We start from the raw sequence: 21,918 nt of genomic DNA, 5'->3' as shown, positions 1-21,918 counted from the left end.
GAGTTCCTGAGGACACTTGCAGGGTTGTCTCAGGTTGTTGGTCCAGCACCAAATCAAATTATGGTCAATGTAATGTAAATATGTGGACAAGCAGAAGCACAAACCTGTCCACAACCACATAAATGAATCTAAGGATGACAGCACAATTTACTTCACATTAATACTTCACTACATTTTTTTCTGAATTTCTCAATAACAAACTTTTGGCTTAGGGGTGCCGTGAAAACAATGCTGATACACTGGGGTGCCTTGATTTAAAAAAGTTTGGGAACCACTGACATAGGCAAAGGAGGGGGCATGCACCTGACACAAGTGCAGTAGAGAATGATTTCCATGTTGTGCAAGGCTCTCCAGCCCTCGAACTTGCCACACGTGAAGTCAGTTCAGACACTGCCAGCTTGAGTCAGGTCATTCCCCTCATCAGGCTTTTGCAGAAGCAGCTGGAGAAAGTGAAGGAGGAGCTAAGACGGAGCGATTCCGCTTGATATATGCGACTTGTGGTTGTTGGCCTTCATTCGCTTTCCCAGGATTCGAGGGTGGTCAATCTGTTGCAATCAGACCACTACATTTTGGCCACCGTGCTCGATCCCAGGTTTAAAGCCTATGTGGTGACTCTTTCTGGTGGACACAAGCCTGCAGAGGTGCAAAGACCTTTTGGTGAAAACACTGTCAGCTGAAGGGGAACGTGACACGGCAACAGCTCCTTATTCATTTTCTCACGCAACTGGGGCTGCCAGGAAACAAATTAGATATCCTAAGCAACCCGCTGTTGGTAATGAAAGGCAGGCAGGACCAAGTTTGGACATCTGATCTGGACTGAGGGACCTGCCAACAATTTCTGACATGTCTACTGTCACTGCATATCGTGCTATCACCATTGAAAGAATGGTGGAGGATTACATCGGTGACAGCGTACAAGTAGGCATTTCAGACAATCTGTACCTGTACATGCAGGAAAAAGAGGCAATTTGGAGGCCCCTGTACAAACTGGCTCTATTTTACCTAAGTTGCCCCCCCTCCAGTGTGTACTCCAAAAGAGTTTTTAGTGCAGCCGGGAACCTTGTCAGCAAAAGGCGCAGGAGGTTGCTTCCACAAGATGTGGAGAAGATGTATCACAACCAGGGTGTCTCAGCATGGGGACGACAGGTATTACCTGTGAGGGTGCTGTGGCGTGGTCCTTCCAGCAGAGGGGCTGGTGTCTGGCGGCGGGAATTGGCTGTGCAAAGTATTCCGCAGGCACTGTGTCATTCTGGCCGGGGTAGGCCTGGTGGTGTTTCCATTCCGCTTTGGTATGGTCACCGCCATCTTGCCTCTGGTCATGTGACTTAGCTACTCCAGTCCTGGCGTGTCACATGCTCTCTCTGAACTATCATGATCTGCACTGGGTACTTAAGGGAGTTCAGAGCTTCCCATAGTTTCCAGTGCAACGTGTTTCACAGCGCCTGCTGTGAGAGAGTTCCCGTGCTCCTGAAAACCTGTCTGTTTGAGTGCTCACCTGTGCTTATGCTGAATCCCAGCAGCCTACTGCATATCGCCCTGCCTGCTCCCAGTCTCCTCCTGGAACCATCCTACAACTTCTATATACCCTTTCCCTGCCAATGGACCTGAGTGTGCAGTTAACCCTGTACCTACACTGCCTCCATTTACCTAGCTCTCTGATTCTACACTGAGTCGTCTCAGTACAACTCTCCATTCAATTAATCAGCTGCTGCTAATCCAATTACTCTATAACTTCTCTGGATTTCCTCTCACCAGTATCAATCAGTAAAGTTGCATACACACACAACGATTTTTTGAATGATTATCGTTAAACTATATCATTTAACGATAATCATTTGAAAAAATTGTTCAGTTTCTGAGTCAAACGATTCAGCTGTTCCGCAGCGCCTTACAAAGTACATAAACAGATTGTAGACAAGTGACTTACAGAACAATACAATACAGGACATGGATAATATATATTGCTACATTAGCGACCATATCACCCAGATAAGCAACAGAGCATAAGCAACCAAGTGTTAGGTGCCCTAGTGGTGAGTAAGAAGTAAATGACACTGTAGTAAGGAGAAGCACAAGAGGGTAGATGGCACTGCTCGTGAGAGCTTACATTCTAAAAAGGTGGGGGAAGACAAACTGGGTTGACACAGATGGGGTAGATGGGGACAAAGGAGCAAGTAGCAAGGAGTTAGCTGGAAGGCTTTGATGAAGTAGTGGGTCTTGAGAGCCCGCTTGAAGGATTGCAAACAGGTGGAGAGTCTGATGGGGAGTGGGAGAGAGTTACAGAGGTGGAGAGCAGTGCTGGCAAAATCTTGGAGGTGGGAGTGAGAGGAAGTAATCAGCTGGCATGAAAGGCGGCGTGCATTAGTTCAATGAAGAGGGCGGAGAGGAGCGTGAAGGGAGATGAGATCAGAGATGTATATGGGAGAAGATTGGGTGAGGGCTTTGTGAGCGAGCGTGAGAACCTTAAATTGGGTTATAAAAGGGAAGGGGAGCCAGTGGAGGGCTTGTAGGAGAGGGGAGGCAGATGTAGAGTGTTTGGAGAGGAAGATAAGCCATTCAGCAGCATTAAGGATAGACTGGAGAGAAGAGAGATGGGATTTGGGGAGGCCTGATAGAAGGAGGTTACAATAGTCCAATCTGGAGATGACCAGTGAGTGTATGAGTGTTTTAGTAGCATCCTGTGTGAGATAGGGTCTGATCTTAGAAATATTTTTGAGATGGAAACGACAGGACTGTGAAAGGTTCTGGATATGTGGTTTGACGGAGAGGGATGAGTCCAGGATAACTCCAAGACAGCGCACCTTGGGACTAGATGAGATAGTAATTCCATCAATTGATATAGAAATAGTGGGAAGTGAGGTGATGTGGGAAGAGGATCAGCTCTGTCTTAGACATATTAAGTTTAAGAAATCGCCGGGACATACAGGAAGAGATAGCAGAGAGACAGTTGGAGATACGAGTCAGAAGAGAGTGGGAGAGATAAGGAGAGGAAAGGTAGATTTGAGTATCATCAGCATAGAGATGATAATGGAGGTCAAAAGAGCTGATGAGTTCACCTAGAGAGGAAGTATAGAGTGAGAATAGGAGAGGACCAAGAACAGAACCTTGGGGGAACACCTACTGTAAGAGGCTGTGGGGGGGGAAGAGGAGTCGTGAGAGGAAACTGAGAAAGATCAGTCAGAGAGGTAGGACGACAGCCAGGAGAGGGCAGTTTCACGTAGACAAAGGAAGTGAAGGATATTCAGCAGGAGAGGGTGGTCCACAGTGTCAAAAGCAGCAGAGAGATCAAGCAGAATGAGAAGAGAGTAGTGGCCTTGGGATTTGGCAGCAAGGAGGTCATTGCTGACTTTTGTGAGGGCAGTTTCAGTGGACTGGAGAGAACAGAAGCCAGACTGAAAAGGGTCAAGGAGGGAGTGGGAGGAAAGAAAAGTGGTAAGGCATTTGTAGACAATCTGCTTAAGGAGTTTGGAGGCAAAGGGAAGGAGAGAGATGGGTCGGTAGTTAGAAAGAAGGTCAAAAAATGAATGATTATCGTTCATGCGCGTTCACGTTTGTAGTTTGTAGATCAGTCAGACTTGTCAACTCAACGATTTTCATTAAGGGAATGTGCAAAAATCGTTTGTAGTTCTAAAAAATCGTTCATTACACTTTAAAAACTCTGACAGATAATCTGACAGAAAATTGTTCATAAAATCGTTCATAAAATTGTTGGTAACAAAATAATTGTGTGTGTATGCATCTTAACTGTTATGCTGTCTGTAGCCTTGCAGTGACCTTTTGGATTACAAAGACTTTTTGTTATTTCTGCCACTACTTGGACATTATTTATTCTTTCTTCACTACAATTTCTAATCATCATCATCCTCTTAATATTCGGGACTTTATTTTATTCGTGTACATGTCTGTAAGTTAAAAACCCCACTTTTCAATTTAAATCTGTTCAGGTGTCTGCTCCTATTAGGATCTGGGTTTGTTGTGGACCCAGGATGGTAACAGTTTGCACTGGCAAAAATGGACTCAACCACGGGACAGGAGTCCAGAATGGATTTAATTCAGACCCATAGCAAGCCATTTGGAAAACCTGGAAACTAAGCAACACCAAATGGCACAGTTCTTTCAAGAAATGGTTAAACGTCAAGATATCATGCAAACTACTTTGACTACTTCAAATGTTACAGTGGTTACACCTGCTCTTCCATCTGATAATACAGGTTACAGAGCATCTCCTCAGTTGCATATACCTTTGCCAAGTAAATTTGACGGCAGTCCCAAGTTATATTGCAGATTCCTGAATCATTGCGATGTGCATTTTACCTTGCAGCCAGATAACTTTCCTTCTGCTCAAACTAAAGTGGCTTACATCATGTCCTTATTGACGGGCTCAGCTTTGGATTGGGCTTCTCCACTCTGGGAGCATTCAGACCCTCTTCTGGATAATTATACTGAATTTATAACATTATTCAGGAGGATTTTTGATGAGCCAGGAAAAACAGTTTCGGCCTCATCCAGTATTATGACTTTAAAATAGGGAAACCGTCCTGTCAGCCAGTATGTTGTACAGTTTCAGATTTTGGCATCAAAGCTCAAATGGAATGAAGCCCTTACTTCAGCTTTTTGGCACAGACTTTCTGATTGATTAAAGGATGATTTGGTCACCCACGAGCTTCCAACTAATCTTGACAATATGATTTCTCTTTGCAATAAAATAGATCTATGATTTAGAGAACGCTAGGCTGAGAAGCATAGAACTGACCATTATAAGCCACCCCCACTACCCACTCCTACCCGCCTACCCGCCTACCTCCTTCTCCTACAGATGATGAGCTCATGCAGGTGAACCATACCCATCTCTCTAAAGAGGAATGACAGAGAAGAATTTTAAAAAACCTCTGCCTATAGTGTGGAGATTCGGGGCACCTGGTGGTCTCCTGTTTCCGTAAACCGGGAAATGCCCGATCCTAACTGGTCCTGGGGACATCAAGTTAGGAGTAATAAGTCCATCACCAAAATCTAAAGATTCTGTCCCTGATTCAGAGCCGTATGCTCTGCATCAGGGCGTTTTTTCTTTTTGGGAGCTGGCCTCCTAGCTGCTCGCTAAGCTGTTGGTGACCACCCACAGATTTTGCGAGCGGCCAGGTGATGGTTGCAACCATCGGGCTTGCGACGAGACCCTTGTGGTAGGGTCTAGTCTGCCGCAAGCCCCAGTGAGCTTCTGGCTCTAATAGAGCCAGAAGCTCACTACTGACATCACTCGTGATGTCAGTAGGGCCGCCCCCAAATGGCAGGAATTCCTTCGGGAATGCCTCCATTTGGCCAGCCACCCCACCGACCCACCTACCAAACGGGGTCAGCTGTCTATCAACATCGACAGCCACCCCTTTTGGATGCAAGCGCCGGAGCGAGTGATTTCTTGCTTGCTCCAAGGCTCACACGTGCGCACTGCCCGGCCATCGACCTGCTTGCGAGTGCTAAGCACTCGTGAGCGGGTCTGAATCAGGCCACCATGTCCTGATCTTAGCCGTAGATCTTAAGCCTAAACCTGCTTTTGTCACTACTTTGTTAGACTCTGGAGCAGCAGGAAACTTCGTGACCTCTAGTTTTGTTGACAAGCTACAAATTCCTTGTACATTTCTAGATCACTCTATCTCCCTGATCTCTGTATATGGATGACCTCTGGTAAATGTTACTGTCTCTAAGGAGACTCAGCCAGTCTTGGTTTGTATTGCAGCACTCCATTCTGAGCATCTTAAGTTCTTAGTGATACCCAAGGCTTCCCATGAAGTTATTCTAGGATTACCATGGTTACATCAGCACACCCCCAGGATTGACTGGTGCACTATGCAGGTTCTCTCATGGAGTACAAGTTGTCAGGAATCTTGTCTTCCCAAAGTACGACCTGTGAAGAAAATAGCATCATTAATACCTCCAGCAATTCCTAAAGAATATCAACCCTTCGCTGATGTGTTTTCTGAAAAACAAGCTAATCTCTTACCTCCTCCCAGAAAATGGGACTGCCCAGTCAATCTACTGCCTGTCAAGATACCTCCTCATGGTCATACTTCTCCTTTGTCCCTGCCAGAGACCAAAGCCATGTCGGAGTATATCCAGGAGAATCTGGAGAAAGGATTAATTCGACCTTCCACTTCTCCTGCTGGAGCAGGTTTCTTTTTTGTTGCTAATAAACATGGTGGGCTAAGACCATGTATAGACTACAGCGGCTTTAATGATATTACAGTTAAAAACAGATATCCACTTCCATTGATTACAGAACTATTTGATAGAGTCAAAGGATCTACCATATTCTCCAAGTTAGACTTATGAGGGGCCTATAATCTTATCCGTGCAGGAGATAAGTGGAAGACCACTTTCAATACAAGAGATGGACATGCCCTTTGGGTTGTGCAACCACCTGCTGTTTTCCAAGGTTTTGTCAATAAAATTTTCAGAGATCTGTTATACGTTTCCATTGTTGTGTATTTAGACAACATTTTGATTTTCTCTTCATCCCTAGAGGAACACCACAAACATGTAAAAGAAGCCCTGTCTCATCTGAGAAAGAACCATCTCTACTGTAAATTGGAAAAATGTGTCTTCAATGTTCCTAGTGTACCATTCCTTAGCTATATTATCTCCAGTTCCAGTCTAGAAATGGATCCTAAAAAAGTTCAGGCAATTCTGGATTGGTCTCGACCTCAGACATTGAAGGCTGTTCAGAGACTTCTCCGATTCGCCAACTATTATAGACATTTCATCAAGAGATTTTCATCTCTAATGGCTCTCATTACAGCTTTGACCCGCAAAAATCTCACCCCTGCTCTGTGGCCTCCTGAGGCAGAAACAACTTCTGAAGTAGGCTTTCATAACAGCTCCAGTCTTAAGACAACCTGACTTGGATAGACCCTTCCTGTTAGAAGTGGATCCATCTTCAGAGGCAGTGGGAGCTGTTCTTTCCCAACGATTTGAGGATAATCGCATCCATCTATGCATTTTTTTTCTTAGAAGTTCTCTCCAGCTGAGCAAACCAACGCCATAGGAGAACAAGAACTTTTAGCCATTAAATTGGCATTAAAGGAATGGCGATACCTTTTGGAAGGGGCTAAATTCCCCTTTACCATCTTCACTGATCATAGGAATCTTCTTTTCTTAAAAAAATATCCAGTGCGTGAGTCCTCGTCTGGCCCGATGGGCAATATTTTTTACTCGTTTCCAAATTACTTTGACTTTCCGCTCAGGAGCTCTCAACCAAAAGGCTGATGCTTTGTCAAGATCCCTATCCTGTGACAATTCTGAGATTCTACGTAGTACTCCAGTGTTAGAGTCAAAAGTATTTGCTGAAATACAACAACATCCTCCTACTGGGAATACTTTTGTGGCCCCGGAGTTAAGGAAGTAGCTACTTACATGGGCTCATTCTTCATGGTTCGCAGGTCACTCTGGCATTCGGAAGACTCTGGAGTTCCTAAGATCTTACTGATGGCCATCAATGAAAGTTGATGTAGTGGAGTTAATTTCTTCCTGTACCTTAAGTGCACAGCACAAGTCACCTCATCAATCTCCAGCTGGTGAATTTTTACCTCTACCCATTCCATCTCACCCATGGACATACCTCTCCATGGATTTTGTAAAAGATTTACCAAATTCTGACGGCTATACCACCATCTGGGTCATGATAGACTGATTTTCATAAATGGTTCACTATGTACCCTTGAAGAAATTAACTTCTGCATCGGATCTGGCTCATCTTTTTCTTCAACACATATTTCATCTCCATGGACTTCCTGCAGAGATTGTCTCGGATCGCAGTGTCCAATTTGTAGCGAAATTTTGGAGACCGCTCTGTTCTGTTTTACAATTGCAATTGAATTTCTCTACGGCCTCTCACCCGCAAAGTAATGGATCTACTGAGAAAGTAAACCAGGATTTCAAAACCTATTTATGAATCTTCATGTCCTCTTCCCAGAATAATTGGGTTGAATTTCTTCCCTGGGCTGAGTTTGCGCACAAAGATTCTTACCATTCCTCCACCAATCAAACTCCATTTTTTTAATGTGCACGGCCTTCACCCTCGAAACCCTGAATTCCAGAGTCTGCTTGTCTTTGATGTACCGGCTGTGGATGACAATGTACGGAGATTCGCCTCAATGTGGGCTCAAGTATGCACGAATTTGGAGCAGACCTCTTCACGTTACAAAATTCAGGTGGACAGGAAGTGAATGAAAGTGCCTCAAATGCAAATCAGGGATCAAGTTTGGCTTTCCACCCATAATTTGCACCTCAGAGTTCCATCAATGAAGTTCTCCTCCACAATTCATTGGACCCTTTTCCATTACTGAAGTAAATAATCCAGTTTCCTACCGTCTCCAACTTCCTATCTAAGAATTCCTAATTCCTTCCACATATCCCTACTCAAGCCATTGATCAACAAGTTTCTCAAAGTTCTTAAAGTTCCTCCCCGTGTCCAAACTGAGAGAGGTGTGGAGTTTGAAGTGTCCCAAGTCTTGTATTCCCGTGTCCAAAGTGGTCAGTTACAGTATCTTCTGGATTGGAGAGGCTATGGCCCAGAAGAACGCTGCTGGACTAAGGAGCTCATTCAGACCTGATCAAAAGATGCGGCCGCTCGCTAGCAAAAAGGGGCTGGATATTTAAATGAAGCACTCACACTGCGTCGCGTAAGGACACCTTCTATGTCTTAGCGAGCTACAGCCAAGTGCACTTGCAAGTGTTTAAAGACGCCCCTTTGCCACTCGCAACACACGTCATCTCCAAGAACTGTAGGATTAATCAGTAACCTCGAGAGCTATTGGAGCCGTTCGCAGCCCTTGAGGTTGCCTTTCCCCGCCACAAGCACTGCGATCATTGTGGGCTGAAATACATGCAGGTGATGTGTACAATGATGCTACTTTTCTAATTATGCACACCCTTTAAATGGCATTTTTGTGGCCTGACACGCCTGCGTCCACAACACCACTCCCCAACCATCCTCGGCCATCTGAGGAAATGGTGGGATGTTGCTGCAGGGCTGGATTGCTGGTGACTACATCACAGTCCCTGAGGCTTCATCCCTTTCACTCAGTTTCACAAAGCTGGGAAGCGATCAGCCTTCCAGGGCATCTTGTGGCTGGCTCTGAGGAAACTCCTCATTCAGCGTGCTGCCCCTGGGATCCTCTCGATCCTCCAGCAGTTCAGAGCCTCCTGTAATCCCCACTCCCATTGCATTTTCCTCTGATCCTGCTTCACTGCCCAGCTCAGGGCCCTTACCAGAGCTTAGGGGATAAGGGCCACATTGTATTTCCTTCTCCTCTGCCTCTTGCATTGGAACTTCAGCAATAATAGTTACAGTCTCTGAGCTATGGTCTGCTATGGGGTTGTTTTCTGATGCAGCAATCTGGCTTTGTTTGATCTGCTACATTTTCCAGCTGCATCTGTCCATCAGAAATGCACAGGACCCCAGCACCAGGATCCAACATATTCACAGACACATTGTAGTGGGAATAGATATCCTCTTCCAGGTTCTGCTCTACCAGAGTTAGTCTCTGATATCAGGGGCCTTTGTGAGTCCCAGAACTCTGGTGCCATATTATACTGGCACTCCTCATTTTCCAATTCAGTAAATGGGAACAGTTCTGATAATTATTCTGGGGTCAGTGGGGTGACTGGTTCTGCAACTTTGTCCATGGACATAAACTGCTGCAGGCGACGCACTTCCGCCTCCACTCTGAGACGCTGGTCCAGCCACCTCCGGGAATTCAGCTGTCCCTGTGCTACTGCTTCATCCTCAGCATCCTCAATACATTGTAGGAGACATTGCAGCTGCTCCGGGACACTGTTCAGGTCTCCTGGACTAAGGACCCATTTCATATACACACTGAAGGCATGGATTGGGTTATCCTGCTGATCATGCACCCATCGGATAAGAGTGTGGTGTGTAGCCTTTGGCGGGGATGTAGCTGTGGAGCGGCCATTTTGCACTTAGGTCCTCCAAACTCATTTTTGCTAATGGATTGCTGGATTCGGCTAGCAGCATTTCTCCTGTCACCCCATCTTGTAACCCTGCAGTGGACCCCTCGGTCAACCACCTGGGTGGCACCATCATCTCCTCTTACCTCTGTGTTCTCTTCACTGGTTCCTTCCCAGGAACCCCTCTAGCCAGTGCTAGCACTCGGGCCTCAGTGGCCTGGCTTCTCTGCCACATCTGGCACGTGGAGCTACTAACTTGAACTGTTTCCACTCCAACGTATCCAGCAGATTTTCTTCTACAGCATCACTTTTACTCTGCATGACCTCATCTATCAGGTTTTCCATTCTCTCCTCTGCAGTAGCTCCGGTTCAAGAGCGAGTCCACTGACACACTTCATCCCAATACTCCCGAATGGGCTGCATCTTTGTGGATGGACTTCTCAGGTCCCATTCCTCAGCCAGCTGACACCACGAGGATTCTTCATCCATGGCAGCCACTTTCCTGGGAGACTTTGGAACTTCCTTCCTTTTTTTGGGCCCTTCTTCCCCTTTCTTGGGGCCATTTTCCAAATGGACTGTGACAGTAGGGCCTCGGTCTGCGTCTCTTGCTGGACCCCCCTCACTGCAGCTTCCTTTCCTGGGACATGTAACCTCCTCCATTCCTTTGCTTGCAGGATATACCCCGCTGGACAAGCAGACACTCACATGGCAGTAGGGCTTTGGTCTGCATCACTTGCTGGACCCCCTCACTGCAGCTTCCATTTCTGGGACATGGCACAATCCTCCATTCCCTGGCTTGCAAGATATGTCATCATGGACAAGAAGCGGAATTTCGCCCTCTCTTAATGTCCTCACACATGTTCCTCTTTCACTACCTCTGAGCAACCCCTGCTAGGAATTATGGTGGTTTCTGGGTCCCTCCAAAGTGAGCTAATACTGGTCAGTCACTGACTATTGTTTTTCAGAGCCTGGTCGTACCACGATACGAACCCTAGCTCTCCTGCCTTCAGGCTGTGTGATCCCCACTGCTTGCCACCAAATGTGAGGATACCGGGTTATGCGTGCATTATTTTTGTTCATCGCCCTTCACTGCCATGCACAGTACTCTGGTAAATTTGTGTCCCTTTGAATCGCACAGGAATGACACAATAGCAAAGGTACAATGTTACATTTATTTTACATGGGACACACATAGTCATGTAAAAACAGCAACTACAAACTAAACTTTTAGGACCCCCCACACATCCCTAAAACAGAGGGCCCATTAGTGTTAGAAAGGGGACAGTTACTCCATCACTCATCTTTTCCATATACTCCATCATGCTTACCTGCCTTGGTTGGGGAGAGCAATGCTTGAGAGAGGCAGCTGTGTGACTCTACTCTTCTCAGGGAATTGGCTTCTCCATCCTTGACTTGCTGATTACAGCCACTTGGCCTGATTGTCCTCTACTCGAAAAGAGCAGGGCGCACCGGAAAGTCACCCGGTTCCAGCCGGCACACTAATCACGCACCTGTGACAGCTCCGGAGGGAGCATGTATGCGTTGGCTGCATATCTTCTGCCAGACCTTCTCCATAGAGCAAGTTCTGTGGACAGCAGACTGGCAGGATCTCCTGACTCCTGTACTGAACTCTGCCTAAGTCCTGCCACTCAAGCTAGTAACGCCACTCAACTTAGAATTTTCTTGAAAAGCCCCAGGTTTGGCATTGTAAAACCTCTCATTTCTTCTTCAGGGTCCATATGGGGTCCACAGGGTTGACCTTGGGGTATAGCTGGATCTGGATCCATGGGCACCACGCAGTTAAAGCTTTAGCTCCCAGGATGCACTGGGTTCATCCTCCTCTATACCCCAAGCCATAGGCACCTCAGTTTAAGTTGGTGCCCGGCCAGAGTTGGGTCACCGTTACCACAGGGGGCTGATTAGCAGCGCCATAGCTTATTTTTGAGTTTTTTAATTTTTATTTTATTTTAAAGACTCTTCAGAGCGGCAGTCTTGGATATCCAAACTGCTGCTCCTCCACCCTGCCGGCACCGCAACGCCAGTACAGATCTGGGGCTCACGGCGGGACCCCAGATTCTGTGCTATCCAGACTCTGCGGGCACTCAAGACTTCTGATCGACGGGGACAGGTAAGTTGTGAATTTCCACTTGCAGTGATCTGCATATAAATGCAGTCTGTTGCCTCCAGTCTCTGGGGACAGACCGGAGGTGCCAGCAGTGGTGGCATGCCCCCCCATATCCCGTGCATCTAATAGACCACCTGGGAACTATGCTGGCAGTGGGAGCCAGCATCCTGTGGTTTAATTGCTAGCCAGGGGAGGCAGCCTTCCCTGTTTAGTGGCTCTTACTCTCAGTTCAGCGTGCCTTTCCACTTGGGTCTGGCGTCGCTGAGCTGCTCTCCTTCAGCCACTCCTCCTCTGAGGTCTCCGGCGGCCATCTCACAGGCAGTGTAGATTTTTCAGGCATCACATGGACCGGTCCCCCTCTGTACCTCTCCCCTGGTAGGACAGTGTACATAACATTATAGCCCTCCCAGACACTGAATCTGGTCAGGTTGATTGTAGTGACAAGGTGCAGTGAGTATTACTTTCTGCATTGTATGTGACTTTTGCTAGCGCTGTCTGTGCTTTATTTCTAAATACCATCAGTCTATATCCCTTTCCTTCTCCTACAGCCCTGGCAGGTGTGTGTGGGAAGGGCTTTTCTCTGATCTCACTTATATAAATTCAAGTACTCTTGCAGGCGCTGTGTCGCTTCGGTCAATAAGGAGGATTTAGCACAGGATGGGCTGCGTGTGAGGTGCCATCAGTTGGCTGGTCTCTCCAACCCCCCAACTATGGGACAGGACCCTCCTTGGGTGGTGTTCTCTCAGGTGCTGGCCTCCATCACGGATCGCCTCACGGTCCCAGCTGTTCTTCCCCATATGAGGTTACCCCAACCAGCCATCCTCCCATCACAGTGTATACCACAATCATTGCAGTCTTCCCCTGGGCCTCAGACTGTTAGTCCATATACGGGGATATAAATATCTATATATATATATATATATATATACACAGTCTCCTCCGGTGACTCAGCAGTCTGTCATTCCCTTTCAGGGACTCCCTTAGGCAGGTCAACCACCTTGGGTGGATGTGTTCTCTAGTTCAGTCCAGAGTTTGGCGGCTTCATCTTCAGCCATTCAAACTATGTTATGGAGTGAAGAGCCAGAGAAGGCATCTAAACACCCTGTTATGTCATCCCAGTCTGCGCAACTGTCAGACTCGGATGTGTCCTCGGATGATGGGGAATTGCCTGAGGACTCTGACTCGGATCCCCCTGTCCGGGAAGTGGAAACTAAATCTTCTATTAATGTGCCGGCATTGGTAAGGGCGGTGCGATCCATTCTTGATATAGAGGATGATGCACCGGCCCCTAAATCCAAATACCCGAATTTCAAACAGGCAAAAGTGACTTCAGCAGTTTTTCCTCTCTCTGACCAGCTGACTGATCATATGGCGGAGGCCTGTCAGTCGCCTAGTAAGAGGTATCAGCCGCAGAAATGTTTAGCATCTAGTTATCCGTTTCCTGCAGGACATTGCAAAAAGTGGGAAACTCCGCCTGCGGTGGATTCTAATGTTACTCGCTTAATCAAGAGTGCTACCTTGCCCCTTGCCTTCCATTTCATCCCTAAAGGACCCCAGGGACAGGAAAGTGGAGACTTGTTTGAAAACAATCTATTCTCTATCGGGGGCTGTAGCCTGTACGTCCATGGATATCTCCTGGATGGCTAAAGCCATTGAGAGCTGGGCCAATGTGCTGGAAGATACCTTTCCTGAGGAAGCTCCTGAGGTTCAGAGAGCTTTAGTGGGACAGATGAGGGATTCCAATTCCTATATTGGCAAAGCGGCTTTGGATACCAGTCTTCTGACTTCCAGAGACTCGGCCGCAGCTGTGTCTGCCCGCCTTTCTTTGTGGTTATGTTCTTGGAGAGCAGATGCGGATTCCAAGAAGGGCCTGGAGGCCTTACCCTTCAATGGGAAGATATTATTTGGCCCAGACCTGGACAAAATTGTACCCTGGCAAAGTCTAAGTCAGCTTTTCTACCATCGGCAGTGGCACCTTCTAAGGCTAGGACCTCTGCATTTCGGTCCTTTCGTCCTCAAGGAAAGTCCAAGGGTCAGTCCTTCCTGAGGCAGTTGGTAACCAAGGCCACCCCTAAACCTAAGAAGCAAGCTTGGAGCGCTACACGTCCTACTTCCATGCTGGAGGATAAACCTTCTGCCTGATGGGATGGGCCTCCCTCTGGGGGATCCCAGAGTGGGAGGCCGACTTCAATTCACCCAGTGCTGGTGCAACACCACCACAGATGCTTGGGTACAAGAACTGGTCTCTCAGGGGTATGCCCTCTCCTTTTGTCACAGACCTCCCCACCAGTTCTTCTGCATGAATCCACCTCCGGATGAGACCAAGGCCTTGCAGATTCAGGGAGCCATAGAGTCCGTGCTGAAAGCAGGGGTCATTGTTCCCTTTCTGCTTTCTCAGCATGGGACGGGTTACTACTCTACTCTGTTTCTGGTTCAGAAACCCAATGGGTCTCATTGGCCAAATCTAAAGTCGCTAAACAAGTTCCTCAGAGTGCCCAAATTCAGGATGGAAACTTTGCATTCCATCTTTCTGGCTATGGAGCCTGGGGAATACATGGTCTCCCTGGATATCCAGGATGCCTACCTCCTTGTTCCTATAGTGCCTTCACACCAGCCGTATCTGCGGTTTGCTATACGACAGCACCACTTCCAGTTTCAGGCTCTGCCGTTTGGCTTCTCCATGGCTCAAAGGGTATTCACCAAAATTATGGCTGTCATGGCTGCCCATCTACAGAGCCAGGGTATACGGCTTCTGCCATATCTCGACGACATCATATTGCTGGCAAGCTCTCCAGAGGTACCTCTACAACATCTACACCTGACGATTGCTTGTCTGCAAGCGCACAGGTGGCTGATAAATTGGAAAAAGTCCTCCCTGATTCCATCACAAAGGATGGTTCATTTGGGAGCCCTTCTGGATTCTCATCAAAGGATCTTTCAGACCCCAGGAAAGATTTCCTCCCTACAACTGCTGGTGCGCAGTTGCCTGAAGAGTTGCCGGGTGTCTGTTCACTTGGCAATGAGGGTTCTAGGGTCCATGTGTCAGCGTTCAACATGGTGGAGTATGCCCAATTCCATTACAGGCCCCTGCAGGGGCTGATTTTATCCAAATGGAACAGGTTACCACACCGGATCAGGACTCAGATGCTGGTGTTGTCTCCGGAGGTGCGCCTGTCTCTACCTTGGTGGCTTCAGACATCTCATCTCACCAGGGGTCGCCCCTTTTGGATCCTGTACTGGGTTCTTCTCACAACAGATGCCAATCTCTGGGGTTGGGGTGCAGTGACAGGTCCACTTTCACTTCGGGGCCATTGGACAGTGGAAGAAGCAATTCTCCCGATCAACATTCTGGAACTTCGGGCCTTCCCGTTGTCAGGTCACACTCTTCAAGGAAAAGCTGTGCAAGTTCAGTCTGACAATGCCACCATGGTGGCATACATCAACAATCAAGCAGTCGAGCAGCAATAACAGAGGTGTCACGCATCCTGTCTTGGGTGGAGTGCCACCTTCCAGCCATCTCAGCAGTGTTCATTCCAGGAGTCCTCAATTGGGTGGTGGACTTCCTTAGCTGTCACGACGTGCATCCCGGGGAATGGTCGCTTCACCAAGAGGTGTTTTAACTACTCGTGGACAAGTGGGGACTGCCGGAGGTGGACTTCATGGCATCCCATCACAATCACAAGTTGCCCGTGTATGGGTCCAGAACAAGAGATGATGACCCAAGCCTGGTGGACACTCTGTCGATGAGATGGACCTTCCAGTTGGTGTATCTATTCCCTCCAATATCCCTACTTTCTTGGGTTCTTTGGAAATTCAAACAGGACGGTGGCACACTTCTGCCTGGTGGCTCTGGCTTGGCCCACACATCCTTGGTAATCAGATCTTTGAGGCAGAAAGAATGGAGCATCGATGTACAGACTCCAAAGTCCGGACCTGTTGTCTCAGGGTTCCTGCCTTGACAGTGTGGCTCTTGAGACATCCATCTTAAGGTCCCGGGGTTTCTCTAGCTCGGTTATCAGCACAATGCTGCAGGCGTGCAAACCTGCCTCCGCCAGGATTTACCACAGAGTGTGGCATACCTATTTTCAGTGGTGTGAGATGAGAAACTACAATCCTCAAGTGTTTCCTGTTTCTAGGATCTTGGCATTTCTTCAGTTTGGTTTGGACCTAGGATTACACCTAGCTTCTTTGAAAGTTCATGTGTCTGCACTATCTGTGTGGTTCCAGCGATGGATAGCTCCACTACCAGATATCCACACCTTTTTCCAGGGTGTTCTCAGGATTCAGCCTCCCTTTGTTCCCCCAGTGGCTCCTTGGGATTTGGTGAAAGTGCTTTGGGCCCTCAAGGGTCCTCCAGTCGAACCACTAGAGTTGGTGGAACTCAAGTGGTTGACGGTTGACTATTATTCTCCTGACGATTGCTTTGGCCTGAAGGATGTCAGAATTGGGGAGCTTTCCTGTCATCCTCACTTTCTGATATTTCACCAGGACAGGGCAGTGCTTCGCACTCGTCTGGGTTTTCTTCCTAAGGTGGTTTCCAAATTCCACATTAATCAGGAAATTGTTGTGCTGGCCTTTCAGTCACCTGACCTCTCTGCTGGTGAGGCCTTCTTGGATGTGGCCTGGTCTCTCCAAATTTATGTGGACCGGAATAGTTCCATTCAGAAGTCGGATTCCTTATTCGTCCCCTTTGGATTTCACAAGAGGGGTTGGCCTGCCAACAAACAAACTTTGTCTAGATGGCTTCATTTGGCTATTTCTGAGGCTTATACAGGAGGGCTTGCCTGTTCCAGCCTCTGTTAAGGCTCATTCTACTCGGTCTGTGAGCCCCTCATGGGCAGCTAGCTGTGGCACCTCGGCTGTTCAGCTGTGTAAGGCGGCCACGTGGTCTTCCATCAAGACCTTTCTGAGGTTCTATACTTTTGACACCTTTGCCTCTCAGGATGCTTTCTTTGGGTGCCGGATTCTCCTTTCAGCACATGAGCATCCCTGCCCTTAATTGGACTGCTCTGGGACATCCCCAAGGTCAACTCTGTGGACCCCCTATGGACCCTGAAGAAGAAAATGAGAGATATGGTAAGAACTTACCTTTGTTGTCTCTTTTTCTTTGAAGTCCATAGGGTCCACAGGGCACCCACCCTGGCACACCTGGCTTCATATGGGCTGTTTTGCTGGTCACCGGTTTTCCATCTCCCTTTCTGTGAGTATAGTTCTTGTGTGTTCCAGTCTTCCTTCTCTCTGTTTTTCCTCCTCCAGCCTTGGCTACTTACCAACTGAGGTACCTGTGGCTTGGGGGCAGGGTATAGAGGAGGATGGATCCAGTGCATCCTGGGAGCTAAAGCTTTAACTGCGTGGTGCCTGTGGATCCAGATCAGGCTATACCCCAAGGTCAACCCTGTGGACCCTATGGACTTCGAAGAAAGAGAGATAACAAAGGAAAGTTCTTACCATATCTCTCACTTTTCCCATGATTAGTTGACACCCATGAGCCCTGTTATTGGGTGGTTTGAATGCAGGGGCTGGCTACAGAGCAATTAGTGAGTCTTTTGTTCCCCACTCCCCCCTGTGGATTTCAGGTTCCAGGCAGTCCAGGCAAAGACCAGACTAGTACAAAGCAAACTTAATCATGTTGTAAAGGGGGATGGCTTCCCTGGGGCTACAGAAGGAGTCCCTGTTAACCCCGTGTTGTCATTTGTGATGTCAGAGGCCTTACAGCTGATTATAGCTTCCTGTCTTCAGCTTCGAGAGGGGGCTGTGTGTGGTATCAGCTTATCGATTTTCTGTAAGTAACCCAGCAGTACACAGTCACCTGGCTAGGTTTAGAGTTCTCTCAGGCACGACATTTCACTCGTCTACATCCATAAAGCACATATACACTGTTAAGGGGATGCAAGGACACTGGCCCTGATTCAGAGCCGGGTGCTCTGAAAAAGCTCTCGCTCTGAATCAGGATGTTTTTTTTTTGGAGCGGCCTCCACAGCTATCGCGAGTGGCCAGGATAGTGGTCATGATGGTCAAGACCGTCGCGACCATCGGGCTTGCGATGAGAACCTTGTGGTAGGGTCTCGTGGCCGAAAGCCCCAGATAGCTTATGGCTCTAATAGAGCCGGTAGCTCTCCCAATGACATCACTGGTGATGTCAGTGGGGCCGCCCACAAATGGCAGGTGTTTGCATGGGAATGCTCTGTTTGTGAAGCCACCCCCCTGCCTCGCCTACAATACGGGGCAAGCTGTCGATCAACATCGAAAGCCGCCCCTTTTGTAGTGAGCCACAGAGTGAGTGCTTTTTTGTTCTCGCTCTGGGGCTCACGCGTGCACACTGGGCCACCATCGACCCACTTGCGAGCACTATGCGCTTGCAAGCGGGCCTGAATTAGGCCCACTGTTCCCTAATGCAATACCTAAATATAAACATTCTAACATTACATATGTGTTATACATCTTGTGAGTAGCATTTAGATCTAGAAATATGATTCACTGACAGAGGCAAAGCCATCATAAGTTGTGAGCCATCACAAGAGGGACTATTTCCCACAGTAGGATTAACTGTTACAGACAGCAGTAACACAACATGTTCTGATTATCTGTCATGCCTGCCCTTATACACAGGAAAACAGAAAGGCTGAAAATAGTACATAATTTTGAGATGAACCAAGCTGCAGGGTTATAACAAGCTGAGGGGGGCACTTGGGTCATCACAGGGTGGCAGTGGTGCAGTCTCTAACATCCACAGATCTCTCAGGTAAATAAACAGAATGGTGCTTTACTGTCAGCATACTGTAGAAAGAATACAACAAATGCCTAGCCCCCATTCAGGGCACTGACTCACTTCTTTGACCTTTGGCAGCTAGTCTGCATCACAAAGTCTTTTTGCTTCTCTGCAGGTCTATCACAAGCTCCAGCCTGGCTTGGCTGCCACAGATACACAAAGCACAGCTCAGTCTTTGTGGCCTTCTCTGTCTCCTTCAGGTATAGGCTTTGGCTTCCTCAGCCTGCAGCTTAGCTGCTTCAATCTCACATATACAGTCTTGAGTTTTCGGTCCTCCCTGCCTCCTGCAAGTCTGGACTCTGGCCTCCAGGCACAATGGCCTCTGTAGCTGCCAGTCCTCCTTCAACTGATTCCACATGCAGCCTGACTAGGTCTGCCTCATTAGCCCTCACCTGATTTCTCTCCATAAGGCAGCAATTAGGTGAGCTAGCACCTGGCTTATCTTCCCTGTATGGGCAGATCTCTACAGCCCTACAAAGAATCTGCTGCTCATCAGCACCCTCTCTGGTAATCCTGTCACAGTATTTTTATTTAAACTGGTGCACAGTACACTATTTTACAATAATGGTGAAGTACTTTTCTTTTTTCTGTATTAAGAGCAAAAAGCAAAATAATTTGACGACTCAGATTTAACACACACACTCAAAAATAACCAGGGGCATATCTATAATGGTTGCAGGGTGTACAGTGCACCAGGGGGGGCCACACCACACACCCTGCACCCATATTTAGTTATAATTACCTTTTCCACAGTCTCCCTGTAAATTGCGCATGTGCAGAAAAGATGTCCCAGAGAAAAAGGCAAGGGAGCCAATTCCCCGGAAGCCCACGCATGCACAGTAATCTATTGCGCTGCCAGAGAGAAGGGTGCAAAACAGAGGCTGCACATGGGACCCCTTTCATAAATTGCCCTTAGCAATAGCACTGGTAACAATGGTAAGCGGGGCCAATGCCTGAGATGGTGATAACACTGTACAACAATGGTAAGCAGGGCCAATCCCTGAGATGGAGATAACACTGTACAACAATGGTAAGCGGGGCCAATGCCTGAGTTAGAGATAACACTGTACAACAATGGTAAGCGGGACCAATGCCTGAGATGGTGATAATACTGTACAACAATGGTAAGCGGGGCCAATGGCTGAGATGGCGATAACACTGTACAACACTGGTAAGCGTGTCCAATATCTGAGATGGTGATAATACTGTACAACAATGGTAAGTGGTGCCAGTGCCTGAGGTGGAGATAACACTGTACAACAATGGAAAGCGGGGCCAATACCTGAAATGGTGATAACACTTCAACAATGATAAGTGGGACCAATGCCTGATATGGAGATAACAATTTACAACAATGGTAAGCAGGGCCAGTACCTGAGATGGAGATAACACTGTTCAACAATGGTAAGTGGGGCCAATGCCTGAGATGGAGATAACAATGTACAACAATGGTAAGCGGGGCCAATGCCTGAGATGGAGATAACAATGTACAACAATGGTAAGCGGGGCCAGTGCCTGAGGTGGAGATAAAACTGTACAACAATGGAAAGCGGGGCCAATACCTGAAATGGTGATAACACTTCAACAATGATAAGGGGGACCAATGCCTGATATGGAGATAACACTGTACAACAAAGGTAAGCAGGGCCAGTGCCTGAGGTGGAGATAACACTGTACAACAATGGAAAGCGGGGCCAATGCCTGATATGAAGATAACACTGTACAACACTGGTAAGCGGTGGCAATACCTGAGATGGAGATAACACTGTACAATAATGGTAAGTGGGGCCAATACTTGAGATGGAGATAACACTACAACAATGGTAAGCGGAGCAAATGCCTGAGATGGCGATAACACTACAACAATGGTAATTGGGGCCAATGCCTGAGATGGTGATAACACTGTACAACAATGGTAAGTGGGGCCAATGCTTGAGATGACGATAACACTGTACAACACTGGTAAGCAGGGTCAGTGCCTGAGATGGAGATAACACTGTTCAACAATGGGAAGTGGGGCCAATGCCTGAGATGGAGATAACAATGTACAACAATGGTAAGCGGGGCCAATGCCTGAGATGGAGATAACAATGTACAACAATGGTAAGCAGGCCCAATGCCTGAGATGGAGATTACACTGTTCAACTATGGTAAGTGGGGCCAATGCCTGATATGGAGAAAACAATGTACAACAATGGTAAGCCGGACCAATGCCTGAGATGGTGATAACACTGTACAACACTGGTAAGTGGGGCCAATACCTGAAATGGTGATAACACTTCAACAATGGTAAGTGGGACCAACACCTGATATGGAGATAACACTGTACAACAATGGGAAGCTGGGCCAATGCCTGAGATGGTGATAACACTACAATAATGGTAAGTGGGGCCAATACCTGAGATGGAGATAACAATACAATAATGGTAAGAGGGGCAAATGCCTGAGATGGCGATAACACTACAACAATGGTAATTGGGGCCAATGGCTGAGAAGGCGATAAAACTGTACAACAATGGTAAGTGGGGACAATGCCTGAGATTGAGATAACACTACAACAATGGTAAGCAGCACCAATGCCTGTGATAGCGATAACACTGTACAGTACTGGAAAGCAGTGCCAATGTCTGAGATGGCGATAACACTACAACAATGGTAAGTGGGGCCAATACCTGAGATGGCAATAACACTACAACAATGGTAAGCGGGACGAATGCCTGAGATCTCAATAACACTGTACAACACTGGTAAGTGGGGCCAATGGCTGAGACTGTGATAACACTGTACAACAATGGTAAGCAGGGCCAATGCCTGAGATAGAGATAACACTGTACAACAATGGTAAGCGGGACCAATGCCTGAGATGGAGATAACACTGTACAACAATGGTAAGTGGGGCCAATACCTGAGATGGTGATAACACTATACCAATGGTAAGCAGGACCAATGCCTGAGATGGTGATAACACTGTACAACAATGGTTAGTGGGGCAAATACCTGAGATGGTGATAACACTGCAACAATGGTAAGCGGGACCAATGCCTGCGATGGAGCTAGCACTACAACA

At 47.5% G+C, this 21,918-nt stretch overlaps 1 pseudogene; it reads right to left on the bottom strand.

Moving 5' to 3' along the window:
* Nucleotides 1-9,429: 9,429 nt before the first annotated feature.
* LOC148453490 (uncharacterized) lies at nucleotides 9,430-10,617 on the bottom strand (annotated as a pseudogene).
* Between the last annotated feature and the right edge of the window lie 11,301 nt (nucleotides 10,618-21,918).

This window comes from Taudactylus pleione, unplaced genomic scaffold, assembly GCF_031769625.1.
Source record: "Taudactylus pleione unplaced genomic scaffold, aTauple2 ptg001142l, whole genome shotgun sequence".
NCBI classification, from domain to species: Eukaryota; Metazoa; Chordata; class Amphibia; order Anura; family Myobatrachidae; genus Taudactylus; species Taudactylus pleione.
The sequence above is the reverse complement of the archived record's forward strand: the minus strand, read 5'-3'. Positions and strand labels throughout refer to the sequence as shown.